This window comes from Amphibalanus amphitrite, unplaced genomic scaffold (assembly GCF_019059575.1).
Source record: "Amphibalanus amphitrite isolate SeventyFive unplaced genomic scaffold, NRLGWU_Aamphi_draft 000472F_arrow, whole genome shotgun sequence".
Classification (NCBI taxonomy): Eukaryota; Metazoa; Arthropoda; class Thecostraca; order Balanomorpha; family Balanidae; genus Amphibalanus; species Amphibalanus amphitrite.
Window position 1 is genome coordinate 129409 of NW_024881966.1, and position 17514 is coordinate 146922.

The 17514-nt window shown below is 45.6% G+C and overlaps 1 protein-coding gene across 2 annotated transcripts in view; it reads left to right on the forward strand.

Moving 5' to 3' along the window:
• LOC122392160 (nucleolar protein dao-5-like) overlaps positions 1-17514 on the forward strand; it is a 179300-nt gene that overhangs the window by 113687 nt on the left and 48099 nt on the right. The window lies entirely within an intron of this gene.

A 17514-nucleotide genomic window follows, 5' to 3' on the forward strand; every position in this document is an offset into this window, starting at 1 on the left:
TAGAGCTCGATGAGAACGGGATCTCCAGGCCAAGTGGCCTTTTCCCTCCCGATCACTGTGAAGGTAAGGTAAGGTATAAACGTCATTTTTTGTCTCCTCTGATTGTCATGCGGGGGCCATCTTTCCTTGGGTGACATTTATGACGCTCTCGCCGCATTTCATCATCTTTTGGTAACAGTTTATTTGGATAGGCTATCGGCATACTTTGTAGCATTGTATTCGATATTTCGGCACGGATATTTTTGGGGGGGAAAGGGTAGAAGGGGATGATTTATGATAGGAAGTTCTAAGTAAGACTCTTGTGCTTCTTGGCACACCTTGATATTTGCAATTTTCTTCAGCCTCTTTTCTGTTAACTTTAAAGTGAGGCAAATCTATTTTTGGGTTTCCTCCTTTACTGCTTTGGTGTCTAGTGCTTCCCACAGGTCAATGATTGAGCATCATATTCATACCTATTACCTGTGTTATCTAATGATGGACTTGCTGACAACAATGTCACCTATTGGCTATTGCCATTCATAAACATATTTTCAAATTTAGAGTTAAAAGCTGGCACAGTATAGGTAGGTATATAATATATATTTGACTCAGAGCTACCTGCTGCATGCAATTATGTTTGTGTTCAACCTGCACTATAATTATGAATGATGTGTGAACCACCTATCCCCTGCCAATTTTGATGACATGTTTTGTAATTTGCATATTGATAATGGAAATAAGTTTGAACTTAAACTTATTTAAGAAATTTGTAATTTTCAACTAGTTTTCCGAATATGTCTGATGTGTTTGTCACTTGTCCGTCCGATTTCCGAATCGGAATTCGGAAATTTTCGGAATTCCAAAATTTTCGGTTCCGATTGACACCTCTAGTGGGCACAATGAATATTTAATTGCGCTCCATCAGGTATTAAAATATGTTTAAAACTATGAATTTGCTGCAATAGCCATGGGGTGGAAATTTCCTGTTATAGACCAGGTACTATACATAATTAATTACTCCGATAATGCTGTTGATATTTAAGAAATGTATATTTCATGGGAATGCTACAGTTTTTGAATGAACAACTGTCATTCACCGACATTGTCCGGTCTCTGGTTCCGGAGACCCTTTGTTTTCTTCTCGCGACACATGAAAATGCAACTGGCACGTGTCGTGGGGGTCGTGCCGTCAGCTGATTACGCCCAAGGGTACGGCAGGTCGCACACAGGTCGGTGACCTTCCATGGGCCACCAACTCGTCACAACAGACGAGAGAATGAACGAGGAGTACTAGCATTTTCCCTTAACGCACGCTAGGGCCCGTCCCATGGCTCAGCAGGAGCAGCCATGACTCATTCAAAAAAGTGTTCACCCCCAACACCGGCGCACTCAGGCGCAGCTGAAATTTTGAGGACATGTAGACAACTCCTTGACCCACAGGGTGGTGGTAGTCTGAGACCGTACACTAGCGTACAATTTTTTGTAGCTCTATAAGAACATTGACATTTTTTCAAAAAAGTGTGTCAATGTAAGGGCTGACGGAAATCAATAAATGTAACACCTATGTGCATTATAATTGCATAAATTATGACTCATTACAAAGCCAAAAGTTCGCGCTATCGTTTGGTACCCAAATTATATAGTTTTGTCAATCCAAAGCTCGAAGATGTTGACGTGAAGCAAGGTGACTGTTTCTGCGTTTGTTTGCCGAAGTTTAGCTTTTGAAAGTTGTCTGACTTTGTTGTACATTTTCAACGTTTTCAAAAGTAAAGAGAATAAAAGTTTCCGTCGTTAAAGATGCTCTGATCATTTCTGAACACGATAGTGGCCAAATGAATACGTTTAAAAATAGTTGATATTTCACGTCCTGGCCAGTTTTTGGCCAGCGTTAAAGCACGGTGCACTGGGGCGCGGGATATAGTGCATTCTTTTACTTTGAAGAAACACGAAAAGCCAAAATCTCGCAACCCACATGCGAGGTCCAGTGTGGGGTGGTATTTGAACGCCCGTTGGCTGCGAAGAGTCACGCAGACACAAGAGTACAGGTTTCGCGGGTTTTAGCGGTAGGTCGCTCGGCTGGCGGGAGGGCAACCAGCTCCGCCCCTGTATCGGCGACCCTATGCTCCGCCCAGTTACGCACGAGCGTGTACTACATCACGTAGTAGCGGGGGGAGGGGAGGGTAAGAGTGGCAGCGTGTGTAGGGGCTAAAACTGGTTTCTACCGCCTGGGCCGGCGGCACGTCATGCAGCCAGTGGACAGGGAAAGGTCAGAGGTCGCATACAATGTGCAGTGAAACTTGAAACTTGAAACTTATTTATTCACAACGAGTCCGTGACTGCAATCAGTGGCTTTTCGTCATTGCACGTCACAGAAGTAAACAAACATCGTTGATGGGGGGCACTCGTTCACAGTCTCACAGCTCACTGCAAATCAGACACGACACACCACTCATGCCCGAATAACGTCTGCGAACGATACGAGTACAATAGGCGTCATTCGCGGCGGCTAGGTTAGGTTGCCGCTTGGTAGCGGTTTTAACCCGCGCGGGGCTGGGGGGGGGGGTAAATTTTACCCCCCCTCGCGAATTTTTGCGATATCTCAAAAACGGCGGCGCGCAGCGCCGCCAAACTTTCAGTACCTTTTCTTACATCAATTTGACACGTTCCCTGAAAATTTGAGCGAAATCCGTCGGAAAATTTTTGAGAAATTGACGTTATAGTGACGTCATGTTCGCCATTTTCGCCTCAAAAACGGCAAAAGTTCAAACACCGCTAACATCTTCATTTTTTAAGGAATCAAGACGTAACAAAAAAGGTTATACGTAATTTTACTTTGTCTATCAAATGGCTATCTCGGTTTTTTGAAAATTTTGGATTTTGGCCTAATTTTTTTCAAAAAACTGACTTTTTTGGGAAAATCATTATAAAATCCAAAATTTGGAGTCTATCGAAAAAACCGGAATATATGTCAGAGAAGTGGTCTATGTGCACCTACATACCAAATTTTAGAAGAATCGGTTCAAAAATGTGGGATTTATTCAAAATGTTATGACGTCACGACACACAATTTTTTTGAAAAATGACTTTTTTGGAAGTTCTAGACCTCGTACGGAAACAAAAATAGCACCATTCGATTCCCCGTGAAAAACTGCATCAGATAGACACCTTTTTAGGCCTTAACAACCAACTTCAAAATTTGACCTCACTTGACCTGACCTTGACCTGACCTCGACCTGAAATTCATCCAGAGGTGGTCCATATCACTTATTGAGTGTGCCTATTGAATTCTATGAGTAAAATGACCCATAAAACATGTGTCGCACATGCCCTTTTCTATATTTTGTTTTTTGGTGACCTGACCTGACCTGACCTGACCTTGACCTTGACCTCTGAATGATATTGTATGCAACGAATATTGTCTTGGTAGCCTAAGAACACGTTTTGGGCGATCAGTCTCAGTCCATGACTCCATTCTTCGGCAACTACGGTGCAAGGCCGATACTGTAGAAACTTGCAATTTGTACCCTTGACCTGACCTTGACCTTGACCTCAAACTTTAAATTAAGTACATGTTTTTAGTAGTCCGTGATGAGAGCTTTCGATTGGCGTTTGAATTTTCCAAATCGGACCATTAGTTCGGGAGATAACAGGGGGGGGTAAAATTTACCCCCCCCCCCCCCCCCAGCCCCGCGCGTTCGGCTGGAGACCCCAGCCCCGCGCGGGTTAAAAGACATTCCGGGTGGTCTCGGTACGTCGTTGTATGCCTTCACAGCACTGTAGCATAAACGACTGCGTCCTGCCTCGGTGCGGATGCGCGGCACAGAGAGGAGACCCGCAGTCCGTGTATTGTGATCGTGCTGATGGTGAGCGGGAGGGCAGATAGTCTGAGCTATGGGTGACGGTACATGGTAGTCTAACAGTCGGTGAATGACTAGAACTCGGTGGTAAGTTATGAGCTCTTCAGCAGTAAACCAGCCCAGCGCTCGTACTGCATCTGAAATGTGATCAGTTTTCCGGCGTCCGGTTACAACACGTGCGGCAAAGTTGACTAATTTTTGGATACGACGCACCTGGGTTTTGTTGCAAATTCCATAGATAGACATGCAGTACCGCATTGTGGGAAAGACTACACATTTTTACACTCAACTTGAAATAAGTCACACTCAAATTAAAAAAGGTCAAATTCAAATTAAAAAAGGTCACAATCAAATTAAAAAAGATCACACTCAAATTAAAAAAGGTCACATACAAATTAAAAAAGATCACACTCAAATTAAAAAAGGTCACATTCGATTTAAAAAGGTCATATTCCAATTAAAAAAGGTCACATTCAAATTAAAACTGTATTTCGTTTACCCTTTTCCAGCCATATATTTTGGCAACCGCTTGGCCGATTCATCTATCTGTAAGAATCTTGGATTCATCAGCGGTCTGGAGCATCAGATATCCCAATCATTTCAAACACTGAATAACTGTTTTGATGTATCCGGGTAACCGTCCCGGCGCGTGGCTCTCTCTCTCTCTCTCTCTCTCTCTCTCTTTCAAATGCCAAATCAGGAGCGTGTAAATGACTTCTCTCACAAGTCACATAGCTTTGCAAGGATTGGAACGATTATTATGAAACTCATGGCTTGTATAACTATTCTATTTTACTTACCTATATTGGGTTCCATGTGGCAATAAATTATCATGTGTCACGGTCGGGGTGCTGTTGCACGTGCGCATGTGTGGGACCCGCTTATGTATCTCGAGAACAACAAGGCCGATTGCACTCAGAGCTGTTACACAGATGGGGACCGGCTGTCTGGGTGATTTTAGCAAGTCAGTTGCTGTCTCATTTTGCACATGCGCACGTGTTGAGACGAATTTTGCATATCAAGAACGGTTAGGCCGATGAGACTCAAAGTTCATATGCCGCTAGGGACAGGCTATTTGGGTATCCCGTTGATTTCAGTTAGGGTCAGCACATGCGCAGAGTAATCTGAGTATCCACGGTACACTTAACTTATATGTACTCGATCAGATGTGTGTCCATGTAGCCCTGAGGCTGGTAGGTATATGTAGTGCTCTGCGCGTGCACGTGCGCACAGGGGCGTCGCCACGGATCCCCAACTTGTACGGACATATTCTGTCAGCCGTAATACTCGTCAGATGCGTTAACCCTCGCCCGTATAGGGGGGGGGGTCGAACGGACCCCCCCCCCATGGTTTTTCGCGAATAACTCGCGTAAAAAGCGGCCGATCGCGACGAAACTTTCAGTACCCTCGCGTTAATCAATTTTACACCTACCCTGAAAATTTCATGACCCTGACCCCAATGACCTTTGACCTGTGACCTACTTTTCGAGACTATGTTTGGCCGGAATCGCGATTCGGCGTATGTCGGCTCGCATTAGCCGCGCGTTTGCAGTCTTTTCGTGGTTTCAAGCGTTCAAACATGTGATATGATGCTGCCCCCATGCATTAGGGTGGGTGTCAAGGTCACCTGAAGGTCAGGTCAGGTCATTGACCTTTGGTGATCTCGGTTCACTTTTTCGAGTTTTACATGTTTCTAGGCCAGTTTTTGGAGCTGAATTCGAATTTAGCAGCCATATGAACATTTACGAAGTAGTTTTGGTGCCTTCGTAACATGTTACGAAGCTGTCAGAGGCGGTTGACACCTACTAGGAATATCCGGCAGGACCCCTACTGGTTGACCTGACCTGACCTGACCCGACCTGCACTAAATGCATAAAGACATCATCTGTGATCAAAACTAACATGATATTCGTGATCAGCGCCCCGAAAAACCCCATAGCAGCCACACTTTACGACGTTCTAACAGGTCCCGATTTTCCCGACTTTTGGGTCATTGACCTGACCTGCAAGGTCAACCAATGACCTAGGACCTTAAAATTAGGTATCATCGGCTTCCTCTCGTCACGGGCAACACGCTCGTTTTTTCCGCGAAGCTCTAGCTTGATCAGGGGCGAAACGGCAAGGGGGGGGGTCCAACGGACCCCCCCCCCTTATACGTTCGCGGCTGGAAAAACACCAATACGGGCGAGGGTTAACCCACGCGGACCCAGGGAGGGTGTTTTTCGTCCTCCCCCCCCCCCCACATACACACCTCGGACGAATAGTTGCGATAGCCCCCGAATGCCTAGTGGTTTTGGGGAAAAAATAGAAACACATTTTACATGCATTGTTTGCTTTTTCATATTTCGTCTCTTTTTGTCCTTATCCTACCTATCCATTGTCAGCCCTGGGTACTCAGCGGACGTCACTAGCCATGCTATCTGTCTGCTGGGTCCCCAGGGGTAACCTTTTTACTAATACCTGTGGTGGCGGGCTGTCCATAGCTAAAAAAAGAGCGGGGAGTGATGTGACCTAATGTGCTTGAATTCCCCTCGTTGAATGAAGTTCTATGGTATTTAACGTAGCCAGGTCACATGGGCATGGAAGGGCACTCCTGCATACCTGTTCCACTATGTTTCACGTGGGGGGCAATTCAATAGGTATGGGACAAAAAAAAAAAGAATTGATACCAACCTACATTAGGTCAAAGGGTTAGCGACATTAGGTCAAAGGTTAGGTTAGCGACCCCGAGCTGCGGCTTTTTTGCAGATTTCTTCACCAAAAAAGGTCCTAGACTTAAAGCAGTGGTACTATTGGTCTCAAGATAAGGGTCCAGGCGACCTGTAGGTTTGATGCGGTGAATACCCCCACCTTCGCCACACTCGCTCGGTGCTACGGAGGTCCGATTTCGCGACCGGTCACCTGTACTTGTAGACTGTGCCGCATGACATAGCAGTCGAGCGGGCCAGCGGAGCTTAGGCGGAAACTAGCGCCGCGTTTGACAGAGAAGGACGTTCACCATTCCGGCGGGAGGGCCGCTCGCCATTTTAACTCCATGTAGCGTCTCGCTGACAATGAAAGACACTACAGGACAACACTACAGGGTTCGGCAAAAGTTATGTCCACTACCTATGACAACACTTAAGGATAAAACTTATGCCGGACCATGTAGCTCACGCATCATTCATTGCAGTTTCACCTTAGACTGCAACACGTGGCAATTTGTTTAGGACATAGCAATTAATGCTGTCATGATCGGCATACCGCCGAGTACGTCACTATTTGCATATATCATTATCTTAACGATTGCATATTTCAACCTTCATAACTTTTAATTTCCTACTGTTTCATATAATTTCATTTATGGCGCTGAACAAGTGTTGAACAGTTCATTTCAATAACTGCATTGTTAAACCTCCGGTAGGGTTAACCATTAAACAATATGTTAAGTGTTACTCTAGCCCCGTTGGCTATGTGTTCGCTTTATAATTCTATCAAACGTGATATCATTCCAAGAAAGCACTAATAGTGCAGCCCTCGCCCGTAAAGTAAACGGTGTTTTGTCACCTTCGCCCATGCGGGGGGAGGGGGGGTTGGTGCGACCCCCTGGCGTTTGAAAGCGGAGCGTCGTAGAGCTTAGCGGAAAAGACCAACGGATTGCTCTCCACGAGATCTCGCGATTGGTGGCATATTTTTTGGTCCTAGGTCAACATTTGACCTAATTATGACCAGTCAAAGGTCAAATTTTCGAAAAAATCTAACTTTTTTCAGATTTCCGCGCCGATTGCGGCAAACCGGTAAGAGATATCGACTTGAAACCTTCACTATCGTGATCCTTGATCAATTCTCTATCGTTTGGTGTGTATTTCGATGTCATATCTCTAAAAATGATGCGTTGGGAGCATCGGAAGTCTGCAAGGTCATTTGTGCAGTGGGTCACGTCAGGCGTGTGACGTCACTGACCTGACCCTGACCCAAAATGAACTACAAGAAACAACCGATGATGCCTGAAATGGATAGCAAATTCGAATTCAGGGCATCAAAATACCCCGAAAAGGCATACAAGTGCAAGAAGTCATTACAGGTCAACCGAGGTCACTGACCTTACCTTGACCTTTAGTAACCTTCAAAATGTCAACGGACACTGTGCCAATGTCAAATCAGCCACCTATGATTCTAAAACAATCCATCAGTGTGTCAGGTCAGTCGGCATTTATACCAATGTGAAGCAATCTCCAATTTAGCGTAAATCTGGCCGGAGGTTGTTCCCTTTATGACATCATAATTCCGTGACCTGACATGACCTTGACAAAAAAAATACCAAAAGTTTCGCAAAAGATGCCCCATAGGGTACTGAAAATTTGAGCACGCTATCTGAAATGGTTCGGCGTGTAGCTGAGAAAAACCTCAGGGGGGGGTTCACCACCCCCCCCCCCCCTACATGGGCGAGGGGTAGAGTGTAGAAGCCATTCCCACTGATGGGACTCGAAGCGATGCAGCTAGGTAATGCATAAGGCTGATTGGCGAACTTCAGCTGGTAGACAAGACAAGGAAACGTTCTCAAAAATCAAATCCACACGTAACAAACGTATTTCAAGAGTGCACGTATCTCGTTGTCGTTGTATCCGTTATTCCTCGTCGGACCTATCGGCTTTCTGAATACCGAGAGACGTCTAGAGTGTGTGTGTGCGTGGGGGGGGGGGGGAACCCCGCCGCCGTTTCGCCCATTAAGCCTTGCAAACAAAAACAACACCCAACGATTCACAATCAAGTTAAAAGTGTCAGATCAGCATGTGACCTCTGAGGTCAGGTCACGTGCACAAGTGCAGGGTGTTCATTAGCGAATGACGTAAAGTAAGCCCCCTCTGGAGCCCCAAATGATCGCCGGCCATTGTGCAGCCGAAGCCTTCAACGACTCACGGCAGCGTTTAGTTCATCAAGGGTCTTGGACTCTTGAGTTCGCTCCGCAATTTGAGTTGCTTGAGGTTAAACGGTGAAGTCCAAGCAGGAGAAATCCAGACTGCAGAGTGACCAGGGGTGCTGGGATCTTGTTCAGTTGCTCGAAAGTGCAGAGAGTCTAGCAATTCTTTAGTAATCTGACTAGTATTCACGTTCGCAATGGCTTAAGAAACCTGGGAAGGCATTTTTAAATATATGGACTTGTGATGTCAATTACAGAAAGTCGTGATACCGATACCAAACCAAATACCAACAGGAACCGTGGGAAAATACCGAAACCGAACCGATTACCGACTTGGGAATATCAGGGAAATGCCAAGTTTTTACCAAAGTCACAGTCTCTTTTACAGTAGCGAGGATTCACAATACCAACAAAAAACCAAATGTGTTAGCCTCGAAACGCCAAATACCAAGTTGGTATCGGTTTGGTATCGGTATGCCAAAAAGTTGGTATTTGATTGACATCTCTAATATGGACAATCCTCCACAAGAAGAAACTGAACTGGAAACATTATCGTCCGATCCTAATGACCGTCATCTCCCCTGACAGCATGGTGTCGAAGCTGGAAGCGTGCACCTTTTGGCTCACGGCTCAGTGAAGCGGAAGAATGGTTCGAAAGGGTGATATGTGACGAAAAGTGGCTCACGCTACAGCAAGCACCCGCAAGAATAATACATGAGGCTCCTTCGCCGAAGAATCTACAAAAGTTGATTCCATACAAGGATGTGCACGGAGCGAAGGTCTTGGCCGAGGTCTGCCGCACGGAAAAGCAAGTTTTCTTTGAGCGACACAACTGATTTCTGTTTGTGCTATGTAAAATGTCTAAAGGCTGAAACAGACTCTTTCCGCGTTCAGGAAATCGCATGCGAGAGCCTATTCTAATACATTGTAATTCTTTTCGCATCAATCGCTTGCGGGAGGTGCGTGCCATTGATGCGAGCGTGTTTCCATGTATTTGAATAGGCTCTCGCATGCGATTTCCTGACTGCGGAAAGAGTCTGTTTCAGGCTTAAGATGTATCATTCCAACGGTGAGCTGTTTATGCAATATGTCTTACGCCTCTGGCGGGGCTGACTTTATGTCATCTTTTTTTTGATGACCCTGTAATTTAGAGGATAGCGCGTGGATGTTTAAATGCGGTTATCCCGCACCGTAGACAGTGTTTACAATTGCTTCACGTGCAAAGAGAGAAAATTATCAGGTGTCGTGTAACTGAATTTTTTAAACGTCTAGTCGATTAACAAACCGTTAAACGTCTAGTAAACATTTCGTCTAGTCTGAAATATGTCGTATTTTTATATAAAATGTATTCTTTATCATTAAGCGCCCGAAAGATATCGGCGGTACGGGATAAAATTATTTAACCGCTCGTAGGTAGAAAAATATTTCAAACGTCTCGCCTAACCGCTCGACGTTTAAAATATTTTTCTACCTACTCGCGGTTTAATATATAATAGAGGTGGCAAAACTGGAAAATTTTGGGACCCGGACCCGGACCCGGTCTGACTGGCACATTTCTGGAACCGGTCAGACCCGGTCTAAGTCAGCGTTGGAACCAGATGGACCCGTTCCTGAAATTCATTATGAAAATTGTGTACAGTTGTAGGTAAAGCAAGAAGAAAATAGTTTCTTTCCAATTGGGCATACTTGTGTTGCAAAATGCAAAGCAAAAAAACTCATGCCATGGTCATTTCACTTCGCTTCACCACAGTTTGTATTTTAGAACCAGATTAAGGTCATATTTAAGAATATAAGAAGTAAGTAGACCAATGAATTTCATGCTAACCTAAGCCACTTTTACTACAGCTGCTAAAAATGATGTGAACTGGCCTGGGGATCCATGGAGCAGTGCCTTCACCAGTCAGAACCTAACATCAACATGGAACAAGATAACCATACTGATACATACCTTTTCTAATATTCTTGGTAAAAGATATTCGTTTTTAGAATTAAATTCATTAGTCCTTACAAATTTTATCAACTATCCAAGGCCCCAAACGAGAAAACATTCAAAATCAAAATAGAAACATCAAAACTTTGGGGTGCAGTTATTTTTTTACATCTTAGTTTTTGTTGCCGCGTTTTTAGACGTTTTTCGGCGCACTGTTGTTGAAATTATACAGGCCTATTTTACAGCTATTTTTGATTCACAAAACTGCTGCAATTTTTATAACTTTTTTATTTGCATTTTGACATTTTGATGGAATTGGAATGCATTATAAGATGTTTATTCTTAAATCTTGAATGCCAATATAATAACAATGTGAATCGAGCCACGCTCGGAGCGAAATATTACGAATCAATGAAAATAACAGTAGGGGAGAGTGGGGCACATTCGTGCAAAAAATGGATATTGAAAAAAAATGGATAAAAAACCCACATATCTGTTCTTTGGTTAGTGCAATGGCAAAATTGTTGATTGTAGTATGGAAAGGAACTATTGCAGATAGTTTTCCTCTTTAAAAGTTATCCTATAAAATTATTGCTTCCATTAGAAAAATGACTTTTATTAACTCTGAACATTTGCACGAAACTGCCCCACCTATGGGGCACATTCGTTCAAGAGATGGGGCACTTCCGTTCACCCGGCAAAATTCGAGAAATTACCGGGCATTGCCAGAAATTTACCAAAGGAAATTGGCAGGGGGTCATTTCACTTGATTCCTTTCGACAAGAATGCATTGCACAACAAATGTAGAAAGAATGGGCTGGCCAACAAGAATGTGCCAACTGCCGGCCTCCGTGACCTCGCCAAGTTCGCGTGCATTGCTCGTCACGACGTCGCAAGCAGTCGAGACTGAGTCAGGCGAGCGTCATTAGAGAAACCTACTACAGATAAAGTCATAAATCGCAAAAACTAAAAAAAATATGCACGAATGTGTCCCCAGGCAGTGCGTACACGAACCTGCCCCACAACGTTATTAGTAATATATTTCAAAATTTCTTTTTGAAAAAATGACACTTTTTCAACAAACAAGTTTGCAGCAGTTCCGTGAATAGAGTGGGCTTCTTCACCCCCAATTTTGAAAAGCTGAACCACATTTCCGAGTCAGGATCACGAAAATGGATGATATGAGAAAAGTTTGGAAAGCTCACGAATATTACAAATTTGCGTTTTTATCAAGCATGACAGCAGGTACAGTGTTGTCTTCTACGGTGAACGAAGGGCGGCAATGATATACATATTTCCATAATTTACCTTGAGCTCGTGCAGTCACTCGTGTTCCCATAAACTGCTGAAAACGAATGTGCCCCATGCACGAATGTGCCCCACTCTCCCCTAACCGGCAGAAAATATGTAGTTACCGCGATTGTATAAGATAATACTATATATACCGCGTGAAATTGACAGCAGATACCACAAGAATAATAGCCTATACAAATATTGAAATAACTGAAAGCTCATAATACCCGCTTAGCACTGCTAACGCTGACCATTTTCTTCGAATATTAAATGCTTACCATACCATAACATCTGAAGATAATGAACTTGAACCTCGAAAAGCGAGTTGTCCAGTTTCAGTCTCAGTTTGTGCGGTACTGGGATACATTCATTATCAGTGAATCAAATAAAAATTGTCCGGGGCATCATGCTGTGATTATATGAACCCGTTAATATGTATAAGATCTAGTTATTGGCCAAACGTAACGGCCACGGACCGTAGGTTGACGACCCCGAAATTTAGCGAAATGGAGTACAAGTTCAAGCAGTTTCAATAATGTTGGTGCGTGGAGTTGAAGAGTGATGTAAACGTGGCCACAGTCTACAAACACGATAGCAAAGATCGATTGCGCTTCGCTCAACCAGAGCCATGCTCGTTCTTGCTCATGAAACAGTGCATCCCCATTAAATGAAAAGTCTGAACGAATGCATTTAGGTTCCTACCTCTGAATCACCTTATATTGAGATCCGTTTCTTAACAAGAACACAAACGCAGCCCATCAATTTGTCAGTACTAAGGCAACAGCGTCTGACAAGTGACAACGCATCAAATGGCCAACTTCTGACACTATCTACCAATAAGGTTACGGCAATAAAATTGCATTGCAAAATGCAAATAATATTGCACCATTTCCAAGCGCAGCTTGAAACCTAGTGCGACCAGCTAGTGTCATTTTCACAACCAAGTGCAACCAGTTAGTGTCTCGAGACACATTCCAACTGCATAGATACCGCAGTAACCCATTAGGGGCGAAAGGAAACACATGATTTGTGTACGACCAGCGTTCTGTCAGCGTACGACGCATAAAGCAAACTGCTAAAAAAACTGCGATCCCGAACAACACAACACAGAGCTCAGAAACGAATGGTTTACAAAAGTCTACGACTGACGACATCGAAACAGTACGTTCATCGGGACTAGTCACATGACACGCTCAACCCAGCTGGGTTATGGGTACTAATTGCGCTTCAAATTGACCTCTGGCTCTGACAGCCATTTACTTACGCTAGTTTGATGCATAAAACTGTACATTGAAACTCAAGCGGCAGCACATAGGTCTCCATCAAGGTGGTTATATACAACAGAGCACCTCGCTAAAACGAGCGCGAGCCGCACTGTAACACTGACAGTTAACACTGAGCCAAGAGTCGTGACAGTCGCACTGCATCATATGCACGCAGATGTCGCACTCACGGCACCGTTGCTGGCACAGCACTGCGGGTGGACACGCGCGGTGCAGTAGCTCCACGGTGTGCGTCTCACCGGAGGGATTACCAGTCTCCGACCGGACAGTCTAGGCGGGAAGTGCGGTGTCTTCAATCATGACCGCCGTCCCCGTCTCCGCGGAGTGCCGCACGGCGGCGACGCGGCGGCGTCGGATCTTGAGCTGGTGGACACTGGACTCCTGCCACAGCTGCCAGCTTCAGCCCTTCAGCATCGTGTCATCAGCAAACTCCAGCAGAGCCCCAATGCAACTGGGAAAATAAAATGTATGCTATTAAGCCAAATCAACCAAAACATTTCCTTGCAGAGGATTCTCTTTGGCAGTTCAGCAAGATCTTCTGTGACATCCATGGACATGACCGTGACTTGTGAGGTGAATTATGAGGTGAAAGTTATTAAGAAGCAGTTTGTTTTTTAGAAAACAGCTTCAATCCATGTTTGCCTGATTCCAATCTCAAGGCAACATCTCATAGTTTTGACAGCATGAAATTTCATATGAAACCATATTGAGGTTACAATTTCCATTATCTTGTCACAAACAGTGCACTTTAATATGGATAACTAACACCAAATCATCCAACCTTGTATCTTTATCTGGTGAAACTCAAGAAACCAATAAAGCAAACAATTTCTGAGTAAAACATTTAGGCATTTGACAAGCTCGACTACTGCCATGCAGCCTAATGCTCGTTGATTACAGATTAAATACCTACTTTTCAAATATAAATTTGGTAGTTCAATATATAATGAAATACCCAGCTCAATAGAGGCAATGATGATAATGACAGCATGTAAGCAAAGTAAAAATAAAATCAAATAATTCTTCTACAGAAAAAAAACACTTGTACCCACTCAACTTAATTTTACTACATCACTTATTTGAATTATCAGTCATCACCAGACTTGTAAAAAAAAAACTCTATAGATATTATGCCACAAAAAATAAGCAAAGTACCTGAAATTGCATAATATAGGCACCAGCCACTGGAGCGGTATGATGGGGTCTCGTAACTTGAACGTTCAGTCTGTAAGAGCATGCCTGACTTGACTTAACGGCTTTGAGGCATCACCTTTGCAGCAGCTCCTCCTATTCTTTTTTAACACAAACTTAAACTACCTCAAATTACCATGCTATTGTTAGGCACGGGCCTTGAAATGTAAACAAAAGGGTAACCAATGAGCAGGCGTGAGACAGCCGAAACGGTTATTAGCGCAATGATGATTGGTGCGGCAGTTAAACCAATGAGCGAGCGCGATGCATCTGAGGCGGCTGTGAGGAAGGCGGTCATTGGCAGTTGCGTACGGCTGGCCATGATGCGTGAACACAGAAAATTGGCGCCAGATTGTGGAGAGCCGCGTGTTGAGGCGGGTTGTGCGAGGGTGGGCTCGCGGGGTATACCGACAGGTGTTGAGAGAAATAGAGTTAAGAAGAGAAAAAGGTTTGTTTACGCTCGGCTAAGGATGAATGAAGGTTAGCACACACTAACATCAGCGGTGGGATATAACTTATTGCCTTTTTTATTGTGTAAAGTGTTGCAAGGCTGCGAATGAAGAAAAATCAAGATGGCGCTGGACCGGAACAAAGGTGAGACGGCGGTGAGTAAAGAAATTGGAAATGCTGTAACGGCGACTGCCGGAGGTCTCGCTGGTTGGAGTGGGTTCGCTGGAGTGCCACCACCCACATGCACTGACGCAGACGATGCCGAGGAATTTCTGCGGAAACTACGTAGGTCCGCGCGCGCTAATGGCTGGAGTGAGCAGAGACAGCTGGATCTTCTTCCGGCACTGCTACTGGACGGGACAAGCTGGGTGGCGGATGAGTTGGAAAATAACCCACCAAAAGACATGCAAGAGGCCACGGAAATGATCAGAAACCTGCTCTGCCCCAAAGAAAAGAGAAAAGTGCTGCTACACAGGTTCTATGAAGAAAGAATGAAGGTAGATGACAATCCTCGTTTGTTTGTGCTGAAGCTACAGCAGTTGTTGCGTGGGGGCATGCCAGAGTTGTCCAAGGAGGCACAAGACAGCTTGCTATTGGAGCAACTGCCTCGAGTGGTACCAAGTAAGTGGACCATGAAGCTGCTGGATGCTGATGCTAGCTCTGTGGAAGCTGTCATTCGGAAGCTGGAGCGACTGCAGACGATGGAGCAGCTGCAAAAGGAGATGACTGCTCAAGAACGTCAGGAACCACCACTGGTACGAACTGTTGTAACCGAAAGACGGTGCTACAACTGTGGCCAGTTAGGTCACATCAAGAGGTTCTGCCCTCGCGCAGTGCAACAAGGGTACGGCAGGGAGAACAGAGGCTTCACACAGGGAGCTGCACGCACAAGACCACCAGCGAAGTACCAACAACACCGACAAGAAGGACCGCGACCGGCAGCCCGACAGACGGGTGAAGCTGGAGGAAGTGATCAGCCTCAGCCACCAACAGGTAGGGCCGAAATAAAATGTTTTCAGTGTGGAGGTGTGGGCCATGTCAGATCAGTGTGTCCAAGTGTGCCCCAACATGATGTGCGCCGGCTTGGCACAGCTCCAACTGGTGAAATGAGGGTTAACATGCTGCTGAATGGGGTGAAAATGGAAGGTGTCCTTGACACGGGGAGTGCCATAAGCCTGCTCAACATGACTGTGGTGGAGGAGCTTGGTTTGACGGTAACCGCGATGCCAGAAGTGAAATGTTTGGCTGCTAATGGATCTGAGGTATCTCTGATGGGTCAAGTGGAGTTGGAGATAGAACTGGGCCCAGCCAGAGTTGTTCACCAGCTGTGTGTGTCTGCGGGGCTCACGGACCCTCTGCTCATTGGACTGGATCTTCTGAACAAGTTGGGCGTGGTCATCCACTGCGGCACAGGTCAACTGCGGGTCGGAGATGAACCCGTGGAGAGATGTGAGTCTCAAGAAGTTTCAACCAGATGTCCGGTGGTCTGTGCTGCACGGTCTCAGACCTTCATCCGTGTCAGTCGACTGGTACAACCGCAGACACAGCTGTTCCAGCCATCAGATGTTTCGGGGGTGACGATCGCGCCGGCAGTTCACCTCAAGCACCAAGGAACACCGGTTCGGATCCTGAACATGGGGGATGAAGATGTCACCATTCCAGCAGGCACAGTGCTCGGAGTCCATGAGTCTGTTCATGTTGCTGAGCTGCATCAGGGACAGAAGAGAAAGGAAGAACGTGTGATGCAGAGTCAACCAGAGGGACCACAGCTGCCATCGTTGGATCACCTGAACGTGCCAGAGAAGAAGCCGTTCAAGGATCTTCTGGAGGAGTATCAAGATGTATTCTCGCAGTCACCTGATGACATCGGGAGCTACCAAGGTCCTCATCAGCTCGTCATCACAACCGAGGCCGCGCCTGTCCAACAACGTGCGTACCGCACTCCACTTCACCTACGGGGACAACTGAAGGAGAAACTGGACAGACTTCAAGAACAGGGAGTGATCGAAGAATCCAATTCTCCCTGGTCATCACCCGTTGTACTCATACGGAAGAAAGATGGAGGAATACGGTTCTGCTGTGACTACCGTGCCGTGAATGCAGTCATAAGACACGATGCCTACCCCCTGCCAAGAATCGAAGACCTCATCCATGCTACACGGGAAGCCAGGATCTACTCAGTACTTGACCAGAGGTCAGCCTACTGGGCTGTCCCTATCGCTCCAGAATCACGAGAGGTGACGGCGTTCATCACCGAATATGGGTTGAAACACTGGACACGTCAGCCCTTTGGGCTTAAGACGAGTCCGGGGACATTTCAGCGAATCATGGAGGATGTGTTGGATGGTTTGAACTGGGAAACAGCAGTGGTCTACCTGGATGATGTCATTGTGTACAGCTCGACGATGTCAGAACATCTGGAGGTGCTGAAGCAGGTGCTGGAGCGCTTCCGTCGAGCCGGCTTGAAGCTGCATCCTGAGGAATGCCAAGTGGCGGTCAAGAAGGTGAACTTCCTGGGACATCAGATCGACGAGACGGGGATCAGTCCGTCAGTGGACAAAGTGGAAGCCATAAAGGACTGGCCGAGACCAAGCAACGTCAAGGAAGTGCGCCAGTTTCTAGGTCTCGTGG